The sequence below is a fragment of the Sus scrofa genome, chromosome 14 (genome assembly GCF_054392235.1).
Source record: "Sus scrofa isolate SSC_HxYL_T2T_F1_AM1 chromosome 14, Sscrofa_HxYL_maternal_Yorkshire_Landrace_v2.0, whole genome shotgun sequence".
NCBI lineage: Eukaryota > Metazoa > Chordata > Mammalia > Artiodactyla > Suidae > Sus > Sus scrofa.
In genome coordinates this window covers 95,573,858-95,594,223 of record NC_139396.1, presented here as the reverse complement: position 1 = coordinate 95,594,223, position 20,366 = coordinate 95,573,858, and the positions used below count along the sequence as shown (strand labels likewise).

The following is a 20,366-nucleotide window of genomic DNA, read 5'->3' as shown; positions in this document are numbered from 1 at the left end:
TCTTTCACAGACACACTGGCCCTGAGAGGGGGATGGAGACAACGTTGAAGAAGGGAAGAAGGAAGGGACACAGCAGCCCTGGGTACACCCAAAAGAAGGCACTCTGCCTGCCCTCTCCAAGCCCAGGCAGAAGGAAGAATTGATTGAAGCAATTCTCTCAGCCCAAACTGCCACAGAACCTCCCCCAAGACGTCTGGAAGCTCAGAGCAGGAGCCCAAGAGTCTCCCAAGAAAGGAACAATGGTCCCAGAACAAGAACTCAGAAACTAGAGGGCTCAGGACCTACCCCCACCCACCCAGCGTCCCCACCAGCACTCCCACCACCCCCACATCCGAGAAGCACAAAGATATCACCTTATTTTAAAAATGCTAGGGCCCCGTGGGTGGCCCTGCAGTACAGCTGTGTGCTTATGTGTGAATACATGTGTGTACACGTATGTGCTTGTGTTGCTCATGTGTGAATGCAGGTTTGCAGAGATGTGATTGAGGGTGTGCATATTTGCACACATGTTTGATGGGTGTGAGTATGGATGTGTGGGACTGTGTAGCACACACACAAACAACCCACCACCAGCCAACACCAGGCGAGCTGCTGCTGCAAAGGACAGTGAAACACCCCATTACTCACGTGTGTAGGAGAATCGCCAGGGGCCGTCCTCAGCCCACTCTCCCTGGGCAAGCAATCCCCAGTTCAGTCCCTGTGCAGAACCACAAGCTGCGGGAAGTCCCAGCTCCCTCATGGGAATGCTCGAGCCAAGAATTATTTCCTGACAGGCACAAATGACTCGCCGGAAGGCAGAGGAGCTGGGTTCAAACCAGCAAAGATGAGACTTGACAAAAGATGAGAAACAGGTCCTACTGCGCTTCTCTGCTCCTCGCTCCCAGCCAAGGCCGCCACAGGCTGGGGGACACTGGGCCCAAGAAATGGACAGCATCAGGGCAGGGAGCCCATCTGGCTTTGCTCCCCGTGGCCGTGTTATTGCCAAGCCCAGGTTCACAGGGGCCCTCCAGCGTGGATGTCTCAGGGCCTGCCGTCTTCCCCCTCCCCGAGCCTGGCGGTCCCTGAGCCCAAACACAGACCTGTCCCCACCTGCCCTGCCTGCCCGGGGTCCCGCTGTGGCTGCTTGCCCTTTCAGGCCCACTACCCCACTGCCAGGACCTAGCAGCCCTGGCTTGTTCAGGCCCTTCTGTGTGCAGTCCAGGGCTGGTAGACGCGAGCTTTGAGAAGGGCTGACTTGCCCTGCATCTCACCTCAGCAATTTTACCACCATGTGACCCCTACCCTAAAAGTTACCACATTTCTCTGAGTCTTTTTTTCCCCTCCTTTACAAAATGGTGTGGGAGTTCTTGCGGTGGCGAAGTAGATTAAGAAGCCAACTGCAGCAGCTTGGGTTGTTGCAGAGGTGTGGGTGAGATCCCAGCCCCCAGTGCAGTGGGTTAACGGATCCATTGTTTGTTGCCTCAGCTGTGGCATAGGTCACAGCTGGGGCTCAAATTCCATACCTGGCCCAGGAACTTACATATGCCACAAGTGCAGCCATAAAACATTTAAACATTAGGAGCTCCAGCAGTGGTGCAATGGGGTTAGCAGCGTCTTGGGAGCAATGGGACATGGGTTTGATCCCCGGCTCTGCACAGTGGGTTAAGGATCCAGCGTTGCCGCAGCTGCAGCTTAGGTCGAGATGGCAGCTTGGATCTGATCCCTGGCCCGGGAGCTCCGTATCCTGCAGGGCAGCCAAAAATGAAAAAAAAATAATATTAATAATTTTTTAAAAATTTAATTAAAAAATTGAAAAAGTTAAATGGTATGAAGAGCAGTTTCTGCCTCCCAGAAATGTCTGGAGGATCAAAGGGTTGCCTGGCACTCAGTCAGAGCTCACTGACCGAAACTATTGTCATTGTTCCCATTCTTGCCACCTGAGCTCCCACCCTGGCCCAGCCCTGAACCTGCCAGGGCAGAGGGGTTCTTGGAGGGTGAGTTCCACCTCCTCCAGGCAGTCTTCCCTGCTCACAGGATCTCTATCTGATCTGAACTCCTTCCCCCTCTGTGCAGGGCCCGGGACCTGAGCACCCCTGCCTGGCACAGAACACATGTTCAATAACTGATGTTATAATTATCAGCTGGATTATTAATTTCATTGGTTGTGCCCTCCTTTGGGTCTAGGTCCAAGGATAACTCTCCCACCTCCCAAATTCACACTCTAGATTCAGACGTTTCTGACGGAAACTCAAAGTAAGAAATACATTTTAGGGACACATCCAGATCAATGAAGTCTCTAGTTGAAAAAGTTGCATGCACCCCAATATTCACAGCAGCACAAGACACTATGCTTGGCAAGACATGGAAACAACCCAAGTGCCTATCAATAGACGTTTGGCTAAGGAAGATGTGGTATATTTATACAATGGAAAATTACTCAGCTATAAGGAAAAAAAGAACGAAATATCACCTTTGGCAGCAACATGGATGGACTTAGAGAACATCATACTTAGTGAAGTAACTCAGGCAAAGACAAATATTATAGAATATCACTTATATGTGGAATCGGAAATATAATGCAAATAACTACATACAAAATAGAAACAGACTCAGAGACACAGAAAACAAACTTATGCTGACCAAAGAGGAGAGGGAAGAGAGAGGGACAAATTATGGGATTAACAGATACAAAACATGAAATAGATACAGCAACAAGGATTTACTATATGATACAGGGAATATATTCAATGTCTTGTAATAACCTACAATGGAACAGAATCTGAAAATACATATACATATGTGTGTGTGTATATATATATATATATATATATATACACATATACAGTAATTCAGTTATATATATATATATATATATATATATATATACCTGAAATTAACACAACATTGTAAATCAACTATGCTTCAATTAAAAAAAAAAGAAGAAAGAAAGAAATTGGAGTTCCTGTTGTGGCTCAGCAGGTTAAGAACCCAACATGAGGTTGTGGGTTCAATCCCTGGCCTTGCTCAGTGGGTTAAGGATCTAGTGTCGCCGTAAGATGCGGCACAGGTCACAGATGCAGCTCAGATCTGGTGTTGCTGTAGCTGTGGCATAGGTTGCAGATGTGGCTCCAATTCAGCCCCTAGCCTGGGAACTTCCACATGCCCACAGGTGCAGCCATGAAAAGAAAGAAAGAAAAAGAAAGAAATTTTATTTTGGGACCACCAGCTACACAGAGACATAAATATACAAGAACTGGAGTTCCCATCATGGCTCAGCAGAATGAATCTGACTAGAACACATGAGGATGCAGGTTCAATCCCTGGCCTTGCTCAGTGGGTTAAGGATCCAGCATTATCATGAGCTGTGGTGTAGTTCAACTCAGATCTGGCACTGCTGTGGCTGTGGCAAAGTCTGGTGGCTACAGCTCCGACTCAACCCCTAGCCTGGCAACCTCCATGTGCCATGGGTGCGGCCCTAAAAAAAAAAAGTGCCAAAAAAAAAAAAATGCTCAGCCTGGCTGTGTGCAATGTACTCTGATACTTTCTAATCTATCCTATCCTATTTCTTTTCATTTGGCTGATTGTAGTGCAGAAAATTGACTTTACCTGTGACCTGCAGTTTGAAAATGCTTTGAGGAACACTGAGGTCCCTGAGGGAAAGGGGATGTCCCCTCCCTCCCCTAGCAACACTCAGCACCTGACTGAAGCATGCCCAGGACATGTGGGAGGAGGGCGATTCTGTCTCCAGAACATTCCTCAAGTACTACAAGGAGAGGGCTCATCAGAAAAAAGAAAAGGGAGAAGGAACCTGGTTCATTCCTTCAACAGACATTTCATTCATTCATTCAGTAAGTTAGTCAATCAACAAACATTTACAGAGCCCCCTTCTATATTCTTAGTCCTGTTCGAAGTCTTGAGCAGTGAATGACACAGACAAAGTCCAGCCTTCAGCTGACATTTCAGTAGGGTGGGGGCAGAGGATAAACAAGTAAATAAAAACAGAAGCAGATTGTTCCTGAGTGATTCATGCTATGAAGAAAACAGTACTAACAGAAGGTATAGACAAGTGTCCTGGCGGGGCTACTTTAGAAATGATGTGGAGTTCCCATTGTGGCTGAGTGGAAACAAATCTGGCCAGTATCCATGAGGACACAGGTTCGATCCCTGGTCTTGCTCAGTGGGTTGAGGATCCAGGATTGCCATGAGCTGTGGCGTAAGTCGCAGACGTGGCTCGGATCTGGCGTTGCTGTGGCTGTGGCGTAGGCCAGCAGCTACAGCTCCAATTAGACCCCTAGCCTGGGAACCTCCATATGCCGCAGGTGCCACACTAAAAAGACAAAAGCAAACAAAAAAGAGAGAGAAATGATGGTGTTCTCTGAGCCTCACCTCAGGTAACTCATGACACTTACCTGAGGTGGTGGTTGCGGGGCTTGAAGGAGGTGATGAATTCAAAGTGTGTGGCACCATCTGGCACACAGTGGCCTTTATCGTCACTATTAGATGGATAACTAAGGGTGAAGGCGGTCCGTGATAAGGTTCTGCGAAGTGTAAGGTGGGACCTCGGTTCAGAGGAAGATGAGGGACAATGCTGACTAGAGCACAAGCCCAGGACAATCAGGTATTGGCTTGTCCCTCTGCACAGCTCACCTGGCTTGTCTCTCCCCATTCCCCTGGTCCCAGCCCACCCCACGAGTCAGCCCAGCCCAGGTTGACCTGTAAAACCCGAGGCACAGAAGAGTTAACGTCCTTCTAGTGGGTGTCCCAGGCCACACAGAGACAGACACCCAGAGGCCTTTACCACCCACCCTGCACCTCTGTGGACTCCCACGCATCACATCACACCTGCCCAGGAGCACGGGTGCTGAATCCCAGCACAACTGCACAAGGATAGTGATCTGGAGCCCAGCCCTGGGAGATGCTGAAGAGTCTGGGTCTATTCAACAGGAGTGAGAAGACTCAGGGGCAGGACATTGTCTTCCAGTCCTCAGGAAGGAAGGATCCCTGTGTCAGGTGAGCTGTTCAGGCATCTACACTCCAAGTGGCAACATTAAGTACTTACTGGCTGGGGGTGCAGACGTGAGCCAGACCCCACCCTGTCCTGGGTGCCTACAGACAAGTAAACTGATCTTTCAGAGTGATGTGTTTCCTGCAAGGTGGAGCAGGGATGAGGTGGTCGGGGAGCAGGTGATGGGGGAGCAACTCAAGACTACCTCCCAGGTCAGCTCACAGTGAAAGCGGACATCCTTCGAGGGCCCTACCAACTCTGTGAGGTGCATTGATTTATTTCAGCTCTGGCATCAGACAGACCTGAGTTTTCATTCATCGTCTGCCTCTTCTTAGCTCTGTGACCTAACACAAGTCTCTGAGCTTCTCTAAGCCCCTGTTTCTGTATCTATAAAATGAGGATAGTCATACATACCTTGACAGGATTGTGAGATCCGATGAAAGACCTTAACAAATGGGCAGACAAAAGGAAGCTCCATAACATAACAGGGGTTGTAGCTGCTACCAGCTGCCCTCCAAGGCAACACCCTTGGCCCTCCCCACCCCCCACTTGTGCAGTGCCTCCCTAGAACTTGCAAAGAATTCCCTGCCCCCACTGCCATCAGAAAGGAGCTCCAAGTGGCCTTCTGCTGGGTCTCACTGCAGAATCCCAGGCCCCGGACACTGAAAATAATAAGGCGGGTGGGATGGGGGGGGTTGAGAGGGGGTCTGCCAAACCCTGCAGCAGGAAGACCATCCATCCCTGAATAAACACGCTGTCACCCCTTCCCTCTCACCCTCCCTCTCCCTTAAATAATCCAGATCCGTTGCCCAGTTGTATCCAAGCAACACCACTCAGGCTCCCAAGGATGTCTCGCTCTGACAGAGCCATTTACGAAGACACTGCGGGGTTAGGCGGGGGGAGCGCAGTAAGGGGGTCAAGGGAGCTACAGCGGCCTGACAGTGTCTTCCCAAGGCCTTGCTATGGCGAGCTCCTTGTCCCCAGGTACAGAGCTCCTGGGCTGACCCCTCACCAGAGCGGTGGGCAGGGAGGAGTCCTTGCTCACCAGAAACATTCCAGGAGAGGCCACAGCCTCCCGGACTTACAGGGAAGATCCCGGACTCCACGAAGCTTGGAACCCACAGGAGCCGGCAAAGTGCCCTGGAAAGATCACTGGCTCAGGCTCAGCCTCCTGAGTTCTGGTCTCAGCACCAGTGCTCATGGGCTGTGCTATTCCATCCAGGTCACCCACCCTCTCTGAGCCTCAAAGAACCTTAGTGCCAGAAGAGGGGTAGGAAAGGGACACTCTCACACTCTTTGACGGTATCTCTCCACATGACAAATGCACAGGCTCTTTGCCTCAGCAATTCCATTTCTAGGAATTTAGCCTCAAGACATGTCTATACATATGAGATTGACAACTGCGCAAAGTTAGTCCTAGTCTGCGATGGAGAGAGATTAGAAATAGCCAAAAAGTCTGTGGACAGAGAGGTAATGGGCTAAATAAACTCTGGAACATCCAGAAACTAGAACTGCCATGCAGCTCTCTTAAAACACAAGGCAGGAGTTCCCATCGTGGCTCAGTGGTTAACAAATCCGACTAGGAACCATGAGGTTGCAGGTTTAATCCCTGGCCTTGCTCAGTGGGTTAAGGATCTGGTATTGCCGTGAGCTGTGGTGTAGGCCGCAGACGCGGCTCGAATCCCACGTTGCTGTGGCTCCGGCATAGGCCAGCAGCTGTAGCTCTAATTTGACTCCTAGCCTGGGAACCTCCATATGCCATGGGAGCGGCCCAAGAAATGGCAAAAAGACAAGAAAAAAAAAAAAAAAAAAAAAAAAAACAAAACCAAGGCAGATGTTATGATGGCTGATTAAAAAATGATCCCTAGGAGTTTCCTGGTGACCTAGTGGTTAAGGATTCAGCATTGTCACTGCTGTGGCTCGAGTTACTGCTGTGCCTCAGGATCGATCCCTGGCCCAGGAACTTCTGCATGCTGCAGGAGTGGCAAAAGAAAAAAAAAATATGATCTCTAGAGCTGGGAGCAAAGTTCAGGAGTGGACAAGGACAGAGATGATCAGGGCAGTGTGGTCTGTGACAGTGGGTGCTCAAGCCAGCCTTAGCATCTGTCTCTAGGGAAATAGATAAGTCATGTGGACTCCCATCCAACAAGGACACCCAACAAGCCAGGTGTACACAACCCAGAAACATGAAAACACAGTATCCTGCAAGAAAAGTAATAAAATAGAGCTGTCAGCCATACAACAGCATTGATGGAAAGTAACAACATCCATACAAAGAAAAAAACCATAGTTTGTAAAAACGAGGATATGTGCATTATGCAAAAACATTTATCAAACATACTACCATGGGTGCCTATGAGAAAAACGGATGAGATGAAGGGAAAATGAAACAAAGAGACAGGCTTCATGTATAGCGATGATGATTAAGGAAAATTAAGTGATTAAGGTAAGCAGGAAGGAGGGAAGCAGGGGAGGAAGTCAGGAGAGGAAATTTCAGGACAAGATCTCTAATATTTTAGCACTTTAAGAGTTGTAAATATACTGTCCCCCCCTATCCGTGGGGGATTAGTTCCAGGACCCCATGTGTACAAAAATCCACAGATGCTCAAGTCCCTTTATTTATTTATTTATTTATTTATTTATTGTCTTTTTAGGGCCGCACCCACGGCATATGGGAGTTCCCAGGCTAGGGGGTCAAATTGGAGCTGTAGCCACCAGCCTACACCAGAGCCACAGCAACGCGGGATCCGAGCCGCATCTGCAACCTACACCACAGCTCATGGCAACGCCGGATCCTTAACCCACTGAGTGAGGCCAGGGAGAGAATCTGCATCCTCATGGATGCTAGTCAGTTACATTTCCGCCAAGCCACGGCGGGAACTCCTTCAAGTCCCTTTATAGTAGTACAGCCATGTCACCTCTGTGTACAGTACGTATCAGCTGATGCAGAACCTGTGAATACGGATGGCTGCCTATGCAAACATACACACGCATACTACAGCTGACCCTTGAAGAACACGAGTTTGAGCGGCAGGGGGCCACTTACACGCAGATCTCTTTTCCATGAATACATACTACAAGACTCACGGTTGGTTGACTCTGGGGATGCAGAAGAGGGGGTGCAGCCAGGGGCCAGCTATAAATTAAATTACACGTAGATTTTCGACTCACAGAGGCGGCACCCCTCACCCTTCCCATACATTAACTGTACAGATCAACCATACATTAATGACCTCTAAAGTACAGGTAAGAAACCAGTGACTTCAGTTGCCTCCAGCAAACTAGGTGGCTGGGGCCTCGAGCAGGAGGGAAACTTTTCGCTGCATACCTTCTTATGCATTTGAACTTTGTTCCGCGTGGATGTGCTATCTAGTTTTAACTAGGAATTAGCTGGTAGGCTTGTATACACCAGGTCAGTCTCTGGAAGGATACAAAATATGCTGGAAAGAAGCTTAACCCTCAGAGAATCAAAGAGGCTGGAGGAGGGAAGCAGAGTTTCTCTTCACTTGCTATCCCTGTGCACAGTTGGGTCTTATTTATCCTGTGCACCTGTGATGTAGTCTAACATTTGTCATGTTTAATTTTTCTTTTGAACACTCTACATATGCAAAAAAGTAGAGATTCACATAATTGATTCCATATACCTATTACCAGGTAGGACAATTATCGATTTTGCCACACTTGCTTCATCTATGGTTATATTGTTTTTCTCTTTTGGTTTTCTTTCCAGAGTCTTTTAAAGCAACCCCCCAAACAGCACACAATTTCGCCCCTATATCCATCACAACATGATAAATGTAATAAATGCATATTAAAGCAACAAAATTAAAAATTCCTATTGTGGTTCAGCAGGTTAAGAATCCAGCATAGTGTCCCTGAGGATGTGGGTTTGATCCCTGGACTCGCTCAGTGGGTTAAGGATCCAACACTGCCCTGAGCTGTGCTATAGATTGCAGACGCGGCTCGGATCCTGTATTGCTGTGGCTGTGGTGTAGGCCAACAGCTGTAGCTCCAATTCGACCCCTAGCCTGGGAGCCTCCCTATGCTGTGGGTTCAGCCCTAAAAAAGAAAATAAATAAATGAATAAATAAATACATAAATTAAATAAAGCAACAAAATCCAAGAGGCCAGACAGCATACCCTGCCAGAAATGGAGGATTTCCTGCATGAAATCTCTGAGGGACAGCAGTCCTTGCCTCTGCTTGACTGCCCCCAGAGACAAGGAACTCACTCCTGACCCAGTCTCCTTGTCTGTCTCTTTGTTGTTGTTGTTCTGTATTTTTAGGGCTGTACCCATGGTATATGGAGGGTCCCAGGCTAGGGGCCGAATCGGAGCTGTAGCTACTGGCCTACACACAGTCATAGCAATGCAGGATCCAAGCTGCATCTGTGACCTACACCACAGCTCACGGCAACGCCGGATCCTTAACCCACTGAGCAAGGCCAGAGATCAAACTTGCATCCTCATGGATATTAGTCAGATTCGTTTCCACTAAGCCACGACCGGAACTCCTCCTTGTCTGTCTTGACGGCCTAGAGTGAGGTGTCTCAGAAGGGGCAGATACCACCCACTTTCCCTTTGTTGTTGTGGAGGCACCCAGTCACAGGCAGGGACAGCTCAAAGCCACAGAGAAACAGCCCAGCTCATCAGAACCCCTTCCTCCCCAAAACAAACTCAGAAGCACAATGAGTACATACTACAAGACTCACGGTTGGTTGACATTCCTGCACATTCCTGTAAACTGGACGCCACTAAGCCCTGCTGGCTGGGAAGGCCTCTCCAGGCACCCTCCACCCGCCCCGGGCCATCTGAGACAGGCATTCACTGTCCTGGCAGTCCAGAGTAAACTCAGGGCCAGGACTCAACAGTTGTTCCCACCCAGCCTCCGTGTGCACTTGAATCACCAGCGGGAGGGGCTGGACCACAGATTCCCAGGCTCCACTCCAGGCCTCCTAGGCCGGAACCTGCAGGGTTGGAGCCTGGGAAAGCCCCCTGGGTCGTTCTAAGGCAACAGTCAAGTGTCTGGTGCTTGGGAACGACTGGGCCAAGTGGCTCTGAGGCCCTCTTCTGGCTGCAACAGGCCAATCCAACTCTCAGCAGCCTGCCTTTGTACCAAGACTCTGGCCTGCCGCCAGCCACCAGCACAGGGTAGAGGGTTTCCACCTGTGGCTGGCAGGGGATCAGGGTATGTCAACTCCTCTTAAGAGTGTGCTGGCAGAAATCCCCTGGTGGCACAGCAGGTTAAGGATCAGGGGTTGTCACTGCTGTGGCTCAGGTCACTGCTGTGGCATGGGATTGATCCCTGGCCTGGGAACTTCCACATAGCGAGGGCAAGGTGGAAGGAAGGTAGGAAGGAAGAGGGAAAGAAACGGGGTGGGGGGGGGAGGAAAGAAGAAAGAAGAAAAAGAGAAAGGAAGAAAGACAGATGGAGGGAAGAAAGGAAGGAAGGAGGAAGAGGGAGAGAGGAAAGGAAGGAAGAAAGAATGAATGAATGAAGGAGGGAGGGAAGGAAGGAGGAAGAAGGGTATGCTGGCCACAGCTCAGAGGAACACGCACAGCCCCCCAAGTCCAGGGTGCTGAGACTAAGGGCGTGGATTCAGAGACGGCCTCTTGCCCCCTCCCCTGCATGGTCTTCCTGCTTCCAGAGGAAGGGAGACACGGACCATTTACTATGCACCCCGGTTCATGTGCCTTAACTCACGGAAGCTCCACCCCTGCCCCATAAGGCCGAGCCCCCTGATCCTGCTCAGCAGATGAGGAAACTGAGGCTCAGGGAGATGCACTCAGCCACTCCAGGGCACACAGCTGGTAGGGGACAGAGCTGGGACTCACCCCAAAGCTCCCTTTTCCTACCCACAACAAAAGCTCAGGCTGCCCTATGCTCTAGCAACCCAGCTAGACATCCAAGGTCCCCTCGGTCTGCCCTGAAGTGTGGTCAGCATATTCTACTCAGCAAACCGGGCAGGCGTCCCCGGGTCAGGGCACGACTTCCACAGCACATGTCAGTTACAATCCTCTAGAGGCACGAAGGCAAAGTTAGCAGTGCAAACGGGTTACTGGGGGAAATGCCTGTGAGAGACAAGGGGCAGAGGGGCAGGGGGGAGAAGGCAGAGCCGCACACCAAGCTGCAGGTCTGACACCTGCGTGAGAATGGAGATGGATGGAAGGTGGGGAGGAAGAGCCTCAGGCTCAGCGCCACCGCGAGACCTGAGGAAAGGCTGCCCATTAGAGGCATCCTGCATCTGGCAGATGTGGCCCAGCTCTAGCACCCCTGCTGGGCTCAGCCACTGGCCAGGAGCAGCCCAGGAAAGGGGTGGCCTCCGTGTGAATCGGCAGTGGATCCCAAAGTTGCGGCAGCGGAGGGCAGTCAGCTAACTGCATCCTGCAGCAAGTTCTCTGCAAGGGGGCTCAGATCAGCACACCTCAAGGCTGTCGCCCCTGGCAGGACCCGTGAGCTTGCTGACCCCTTCACCACTAGGCAGTGAGCTTCTCAAGGGCAGGGGAAGGCACACTGTTCATTGCTGTGTTCCAGCCCAGGGCACAGCATATAGTAGGAGCTTAATAAACGCTTGTATAACTGGCCAGACCTGCCCTCCAAACACTGCAGGGCAGCTGCTTCCACTTTACGAGGTGGTCTTGGGCAGAGGAACATTTTTGAAGGAAGAAGTTCAAATCCTGAGTTCTTATATTTGCAAAGTTTGGACTCAAAGACTGCTTTGGGGTTACAAAGGGCTTTCTGGAAATTACCATGAAATTACTATTTTCAGCAAATGGGAGAAGGTGCCACTCCCACCTCCCAGAGCACTGAGGTGATGTCACTCATCTGAGGATGGCTCTCCTGATGCCAAAGCCCGCTGTGCCCTGTCCACCACAGCAGGTTCACAAGAAGCCCCGGGCAGGGACTCCTCTTGGGGCAAAAGCAGGGAAAGGGGGGTCACACTTGGGCCCTGGGGAAAAGAAGCTTCCTTAACCTTACCTCATACTCCCTCACCTCACCTTCTTTTCAGCCAGACAGTCAGGCCACCCCTCTAACTGAGCAGAAAACCAAGAAGAAGGTCCTCGTGACCTAACAGTAGAGCATCTGACTCCAGAAAACCGAGAGGCGGGGCTTGATAAGGATCATGACCAGAGAGGCAGGGTGCACAGAGCCCCTGACTGGGCTTCTGGGGACCTAAGCCCTAGGCTAGTTCCTGCCTCACCATGTCTACACCAGGCAAGTCAAGGAAACTCTCTCGGCCTCAGTCTCCTCATCTGTAAAATGGGATAAAAATTCTTGCCTTGCACACAAACACAGGTACTCTGCTCAGACCCCCCCTGTGGTGGGTAGGTGGGCAAATTGCCCATGTGATGGCAAGTGACAAACTTCACACAACTCTGGTACACGGTCAGGATACGCTCCATGGTTCTCCTTCCACTGAACATCGGGGCTGAAGGGCCTTTTGTGGAGATTTCACCCAACTCCCCACCTCACCCAAGAACACTCCCCACAGTACTCTTGCTCCGTTACGGGTGCTTTCTACATACCAGATACTGAGTTAGACTTCAGAGCCACAATCTCACTGTTCACTTGTTTTTTGGCCACGCCCACGGCGTGTGGAAGTTCCCAGGCCAGGGCTCTCACCTGCGTCACAGGAGTGATCTGAACTGCTGCAGCGACAATGCCAGATCCTTAACCTACTGCGCCACGGGGGAACTCCTCATTCCTCACTTTTGAAAAGTGTATTTCACTATTATCCTCATTTTTTAAGTAAAGAAACTGAGGCTCAGAGAGGTTGAGGAACCTGCCCAACATCTCCCAGCCGTCTGACTCCAGAGCCCTTGTGTTCAGCCACCCGAGTGTCTCTCCCAGGGATGGGGGCTCATCCCCCGAGGAGACATCTCCAAGAACTGTGCCACACTTAGGACGTCCTTCCTCCTGCCCCTCACATGAATCTGACCTCCACTTCCCGCCAATCTCCTTGGACCCCCGCTGGTCCTGTCCCCCCACCCTGGGACCACCAGCGCACAAGTACTTACCTCTTCCTTTCAAATATTTGAGAAATGCCATTCCATACCCCTGCTGCCCACAGACATCAACTAAACACCCTCAGGGCTTTCAAAGACCGATGGGAACCTCCAAGACCAGAAGGGGCCTGAACTCTTGTTCTACCTCCAGATCCCCCCAGGGGGCCCTTTCCCAAGAGAGTTGAGAAGAGAATGAAATCTTTCTTTCTCTCACCACGCAGCACCTCCCTCCTCCCCCTCCCCCCCAGGGAGCTGGTCTCCTGAGTCTGAATTCACACCGAGCTGGCATGTGATGATCAGACACCTGCAAAGTCCGGGGCTCCCACGTACCTCCAAGCCCAGCATCCCCTGCAAATCTCTGAGGGTCGTGCAGCTGGCAGGAGGCAGCAAAGTGGTTAAAATGCCCACTATCCTGCAGGGAGAGAGGGAGAGGCCGGGAGGGGGGTGGGGGCAGCAGTCAGAGGCAGGCAGGAAGGAAAGAAAGAGCCCACACAGGATCTAGAAAGCCCCGGGCAGGCCTTGGAGGGGAGTAGGCCAAGCCTCCTGTCTCAGGGGCCCTGGTTTCTCCCCCAGATGCCTGCCTTTCCCACCAGTCTGTTCTGAATTCTCTCACTTCCTGTCACAGCTTCCCACCTCCCACCTCCCCTGCAGAAACCTCTGTTCAAAAAGCTACATTTAGAGTGGGTAAGCAAGGAGGTCCTGCTGTACAGCACAGGGAACTATATCCAATCACTTGTGATGGAACATGATGGAAGATAATTTGAGAAAAAGAATGTATATATACGTTAACTGGGTCACTTTGCTGTACAGCAGAAATTGACAGAACATGGTAAATCAACTATAATAAAAGAATTAGGCATTCCCGTCTTGGGGCATCGGAAATTAATCTGACTAGGAACCATGAGATTGCGGGTTTGATCCCTGGCCTCTCTCAGTGGGTTAAGGATCTGGTGTTGTCATGAGCTGTGGTTGCAGACACGGCTCAGATCCTGCGTTGCTGTGGCTCTGGTGTAGGCTGGCGGCTGTAGCTCCGATTAGACCCCTAGCCTGGGAACCTCCATATGCCGCGGGTACGGCCGTAAAAAGCAGGAAAAAAAAAAAGAACTAAAAACAAAACAAAAAGCTAGCATTTAATGGGTATGGAATTTCACTGGGGGAAGATGAAAAAGTCCTGGAGATGACAGTGGTGATGGTGGCACAACAATATGAAGGGACCTGATGCCACTGCACCATGGCATTTAACCAATTAAAATTAGCCAAAATGGTCAATTTTATGTTATGTATATTTTACCATAATAATTTTTTTAAAAAACCCACAGAATGGAGAAAATAATTGCCCCCTCCCCCACATACATAAAAGGCCTCCCCAAGGAGTCCTAAGTGGGCTACCGTCCAGCTCTGGGTAGGAAGACCACTGCGTGGGAAGCAGAGCCCCATGCGGTGATCCTGGAAGTCCCAAAGCCACCTCCAGCCTCGCCAGCGGCAGCCCTGGAGCCAATGAAGGCCTAGAGACCCCTAGTCCCAGCCCCACGTCAGAGGCACAGAGAAGCAGCACCTAGCCCAAGGTCACACAGCAAGTTAACCACGAAACTGGGGCTTGAGGCCCAGAGAGCTGACCCAATTCAGAAGTGCCCTCAGAAAGGAAATTGCCCTTGGGCCAGTTGGCATCTGGCAGGGGTTTAAAACAGAAGGACCCCAGCCATTTCTCCCTGCTGCTTCTTATCACATCTGGGGACCTGTAGATGTGACAAGCCCCCAAAATTTCTTTTTTTTTTTTTTTTTGTCTTTTGTCTTTTTGTCTTTTGTTGTTGTTGTTGCTATTTCTTGGGCCGCTCCCTCGGCATATGGAGGTTCCCAGGCTAGGGGTTGAATCGGAGCTGTAGCCACCGGCCTACGCCAGAGCCACAGCAACGCAGGATCCGAGCCGCGTCTGCAACCTACACCACAGCTCACGGCAACGCCGGATCGTTAACCCACTGAGCAAGGGCAGGGACCGAACCCGCAACCTCATGGTTCCTAGTCGGATTCGTTAACCACTGCGCCACGACGGGAACTCCCCAAAATTTCTCATTGCACTGCAGGTTCCAAGCCTTCACCCCCCTGAGTGGCAGCATGTTAAGGTCAGGTGTTAGAATCAGATGGGCCTGCCTGAGTCCTGACTCCACCTCTATAAATATACCCTCAGACTAGGCCCCTTGTCTGTAAAACAGGCGCAATAATGCCTAATTGGTGTGGCTCTTTTGAGGATCAGTACAAATGGTATAATACCTACAAAGGGCCTGAAACATAGTAGGTACTCAAAAAATATTGTTTCTTTCTTCTTGCCTCCCAGTGGGGGAACCCAGGGCCTTCTGCCTAGCACGAGTGGTTGTGCAAAAATGGTCAGCAGCATCCCCCTTGTGCATGGACTGCCAGGTAACCTGGGGGCAGGTCCATTCCCTTCTCTGGGCCTGTTTCTCCACCTGCAAAATGACAGGGTAGAGCTCTCTGACCCTTTACTGGTGTGTAGGACATACTAAACATGTGCTATAATACCTGTCAGGCACATCGTTTTTAAGGATATTCTTAGCATGGAGTTCCCACCATGGCTCGGTGGAAATGAATCTGACTAGTATGCATGAGGACACAGGTTTGATCCCCGGCCTTGCTCAGTAGGTTAAGGATCTGGTGTTGCCATGAGCTGTGGTGTAGGTTGCAGACGCGGCTCGGATCTGGCATTGCTGTAGTTGTGGCACAGGCCAGCAGCTACAGCTCTGATTGGACCCCTAGCATGGGAACCTCCATATGCCACCAGGGCAGTCCTAAAAAGACAAAAATAAATAAATAAAATAAAATAAGAATATTAGCAGCATTATTCAGAATAGCCCCAAACATGGAAACAACTCAAATGACCATCAAGAGAAGAATGGGTAGATTGGGAGTTTCCCGGTGGCCTAGCAGTTAAGGATCTGGTGTTGTCAACACTGTAGCTTGGGTCACTGCTATGGCTTGGGTTTGATCCCTAATCTGGGAATTTGGGCATGGCTTAGGCATAGTCAAACAAAAGAGAGAGAGAGAGAAGAGTGGATAAACAAATTGTGGCGTGGTATTGTGACAGAATACTTCCTAGCAGCTAAAATGAATGAACTGCTGATACAAAGCCTCATGGATGAAAATCACAGACTCAAGAGTGAAAAGAGGATTTCCTGCTGTGGCATAGTGGGTTGAGGATCCTGTGTTGCTGAAGCTGTGGTATAGATCACAGTTGTCACAGTTGCAGTTCAGATTCTATCCCTGGCCTGGGAATTTCCAGATGCCATGGATGCAGCCAAAAAAAAAAAAAAGGAAGGAAAAGAGCCAGATCCAAAAGAGAATGTAGTATAAGATTCTACTGTTAGACAAAAAAAAAATAAACAAATAAAAATAAAAACAAAAGGAATTCCCGTCATGGCGCAGTGGTTGACGAATCCAACTAGGAACCATGAGGTTGTGGGTTCAATCCCCAGCCTTGTTCAGTGGGTCGACGATTCGGCGTTGCTGTGAGCTGTGGTGTAGGCTGGGTGGCTACAGATCCAATTAGACCCCTAGCCTGGGAATCTCCATATGCCGCGGGAGCGGCCCAAGAAAAGGCAAAAAGACAAAAAAAAAAAAAAAAAAAAAAGATTCTACTGTTGCCATCATCATAGGCAAATTGAGCCTATGATGAAGGAGAGCAGAAAGGTGGTCTCCTCTGGATGAGGGTGACCTTAATTGGGAGGGGACCTGACAGGGCCTTCCGGGCTGCAGGAATGTTCTGCATCTTGATCTGGATAGGGGTTATGCGGATGTATACAACAATGCATCAAATTATGACTTTAGGATCAGTGTATTTTATTATTCATTTATTTATGTCTTTTTAGGGCCGCACCTGCAGCATATGGAGTTTCCCAGGCTAGGGGTCTAATGGGAGCTGCAGCCAACGGCCAACGCCACAGCCACGCCAGATCCGAGCCACGTCAGCAACCTACACCACAGCTCACGGCAATGCCGGATCCTTAACCAGGGATCGAAACCGCAACCTTATGGTTCCTCATCGGATTCGCTTCTGCCGCGCCATGATGGGACCTCTGGGATCAGTGCATTTTAATGTGTTATTTTCCTCATCCCCTTCACCCACTAAGTTCCAGCCTAACTTCTTTCTGTTCCCTGAGGTCTTTGCCCTTGCTGATCCCTCTTTTGGAAAATGTTCTTCCTCCAGACCTTCCTTCCTTCCACTTAAATCTTTGCTCACCTCTCACCTCCTTGGAGAAGCCTTCCCTGCCACCTGCACCTGAAGCAGCCCCTTGTTCTCTCGTGATTTCACCACCCTCTTATAATCCTCAGCACAGCACCCATCACTATCTGATACTTTCCTTGTTCTGTCTGTTGCTTTGGTTACCTTCTTTCTCCCATTACTAGGATGTCAGCTCCCCGAGAGCAGGCACATGTCTACCTGGATTCAAATCTTAGCTCCACCTGGAGCAATGGCTGACACACAGTAGGTACCAAATAAATACTAGGGGGATGAACAGGCCATCTCTAGAGCGGGTCAGATTATGTCTCAAAACTTTACTCTTCAAGGCAGTAAGAGGAAATTCATTTTTTGTCTTTTCATTCACCCCAGAGACAGGCAGAAGAGGCCTACTAGGTGCCAGGCACAACCTGAACTCTCCAGGGCTTCTGAGGGAATGCCCAGAAGTGAGCGGCTGCCTCAGCCCCCTCGTTCCCAGGGCAGGGAGACTGGTGGGCTCTGGATGTGGTCACGGCTGAATGTCTGGGCAGCAGGAGGGCCTGTGTCTTGGCAGGAAGCCACCTCTTCCTCAAAAGCCAGATTGCTCAGCCAAGGACAGCCACTGTACCTGCCTGCAGGCCCAGTCATCTGCTGCCATGTAAACTGTCCTAACAAGCCAGTGGCCCTGAGTTCAGGAGACACAGGGCCAGGAGGGTGGCTGGGCATCCGTTGGGCTCCCCTGTCCTGGCGAGAGAGGTACCTTGGCCTGCCTGAGCTGCAGCCAGGAGAGGTGTGTGTTCCAGTGTTTTCTTCGGCATGTGTGTGTGTGTGTGTGTGTGTGTGCACCATGCACAAGCACAGGGGACTGTGCCCTGTGCCCTGTGTAGCAGCGGGCCGTTTCTCCTGCATCTGGAATGGGGGTTCCAATAGGGGGTAAAGACCTGTTTGATAGTAAAAGCTGTCATTCACTACACATTTATTACATGCCACTTTCCATGCTAAAGACTCATCATGTATTTTTTGTTGTTGTTGTTCTTTAGGGCCGCACCCGCGCATATGGAGGTTCCCAAGCTAGGGGTTGGACCGGAGCTGCATCTGCAACCTACATCACAGCTCACGGCAACACCGGATCCTTAACCCACTGAGCAAGGCCAGGGATTGAACCTGCATCCTCATGGGTACTAGTCAGATTTGTTTCCACTGCGCCACAATAGAACTCCAAGACTCACCAGGTTCTTCTATATTCTAGTCTCACAACAACCCTATGACGCAGGGACTGCTCCCCATTTACAGAGGAAAATAAGGCACACAGTAGTTAAGCAACTTGCCCAACATCTCACAACTAGAAAGCAAGAGAGAAAGGATCAGAAGCCAGGCAATCAGGCTCCAAAGCCTTAACCTTAACCATTGGGTGCACAGCCTCCAAGGGAGTGCGTCATTTGCTTCCCCCACTGGTCATTCAGTTTTTTGAGCTCTGCACAGGCACCAAGGAAAAAGAAAATGGGTTTGATCTGGCTTCTGGCTTCAAGTTGCCACTAGCCCCCTGCAGGAGATGTGAGTAAACACCACCAAGATGCGAATGGAGCCCGAATCTCAAAGAGGAAGTAGTGCAAAGGGTTCTGTGGGACAGGAAGACCAAAGTGGGGAGCCTGGCTCCCCTACCTGCCGCTGGGATCTCCAACTGGGGCCATGGGGTGGGGCGGGAGCACCGCTGGAATTCTGCCCTTGGGTGCCACCTGCTGGACAGATGGCAGCAGGACAGCCTCGGCAGCGGCCTCGCCTCTTCACCGTGTTGAGTACCATGCTAAGTGCAGGAATGCAGAGGCAACGCTGATGATAAACGCGACCGCCTTTGTGATGCTTACAGTCTGCTGGGGGAGGCAGACATGAGCCAATAGCACCCCCATCCCCCCCAGTAAAGATATAATGGCAACTGACAGTAAGTGCTCTGAAGGAAAAATACAGGGCGCTCTGAGGGAGTGTGAGACAGTCATCTTCAGACAGGGTGGGAGGGGAAGCTCTCTCCAAAGGGGTGACATTTAAGCATAGACTTGAAGGCTACTGGGTGTTTGCCATGCAGAGTGGGAGAAAGGGCACTTGGGCAGAGGGGATGGCAAGGGCAAAGGCCCTGTGGTGGGAACAAGCTGTCAGACTCTAGGAACTGAAAAAAGGCTGAAGGCTGCTGCAGCTGGAGGCTAAGGAGGTTCCCAGGCTTCAGGAGCCTGTATGTGGATCCTGAGGCAATGGGAGCTCTGAGGGTTTTAATGAGGGAAGTGCTGCAGTTACAGGGACCAGCAAGGAGGCCAGTGCGGTTGTCCAGGAGAGAGATGATGGTGGCTGGGACCAGGGTGGTGACAGAGGAGATGGAGAGGGACAAATGGGTTCTGGAGATTTTTATTTTTTTTAATTTAATTTAATTTTAGGTTGCACCCACAGCATGCAGAAGTTCCTGGGCCAGGAAACAAACCTGAGCCACAGCAGCGACAATGCTGAATCCTTCCTTAAATGTTAGGCCACCAAGGAAGACCCAAATGGGTTTCAGTTTTAAAAAAGAAACAAGGAGTTCCCACTGTGGTGCAGTGGGTTAAGGGTCTGGCATGGGTCTCAGATACAGCAGATTCAATCCCTGACCAGGAACTTCCATATGCCACAGGTGCAGCCATGAAAAGAAAAACTGAAAAAAAAAAAAAAAAAAAAAACAGAAATGACAAGGCTAATATTGGACTGGATGTTGGGATGCCCGGGAGAGGCGGGAGGCAGGGTGTCTGGCCTGAGTGATGTGGGAGCACTGGGTCAGGAGCATATGAAGGGCTCCATCTTGAGTAGGACAGGGAGCTGGAGATGCCCATGAGGGAGCCCAAGGGAGATGCACAGGTGGGTGGTGGAGGGGGGTCCTGGGCTCAGAGGAGTGGTCTGGGAAAGAGAAAGGTGGGGCACCATCAGCAGCGGGCAGGCTTTAAGCCTTAAGCCTTAGGAAGACAAGACCCTTCAGAAGCAGCACACAATGGGAGGGGTGAGGGCCTTTAGTGCTGAGTGGCGGATGGGTGGCAGGCACTAGAGAAGGGGGAGGAGCCAGGCAGACTGAGGACTGAGCAGGAGTGGGATGAGGGGGATGGAAGCTTGGTGGTATAAAAGCCAGTGGGTAGGAA

The 20,366-nt window shown here is 50.6% G+C and overlaps 1 protein-coding gene across 7 annotated transcripts in view; it reads right to left on the bottom strand.

The window, feature by feature from the left end:
* PALD1 (phosphatase domain containing paladin 1) overlaps positions 1-9,855 on the bottom strand; it is a 151,835-nt gene extending 141,980 nt beyond the window's left edge. For 3 of the 7 annotated variants that reach the window (XR_014828074.1, XM_084997223.1, XM_084997231.1), the window contains exon 1: positions 9,683-9,855. The gene's annotated coding sequence lies outside the window, so the exon portion shown is untranslated. Of the gene's footprint in view, positions 1-627; positions 686-9,682 lie in introns of those variants that run through there. The other 4 variants (XM_084997225.1, XM_084997233.1, XM_084997224.1 and 1 more) reach the window with 2 other exon arrangements.
* Positions 9,856-20,366: the final 10,511 nt, after the last annotated feature.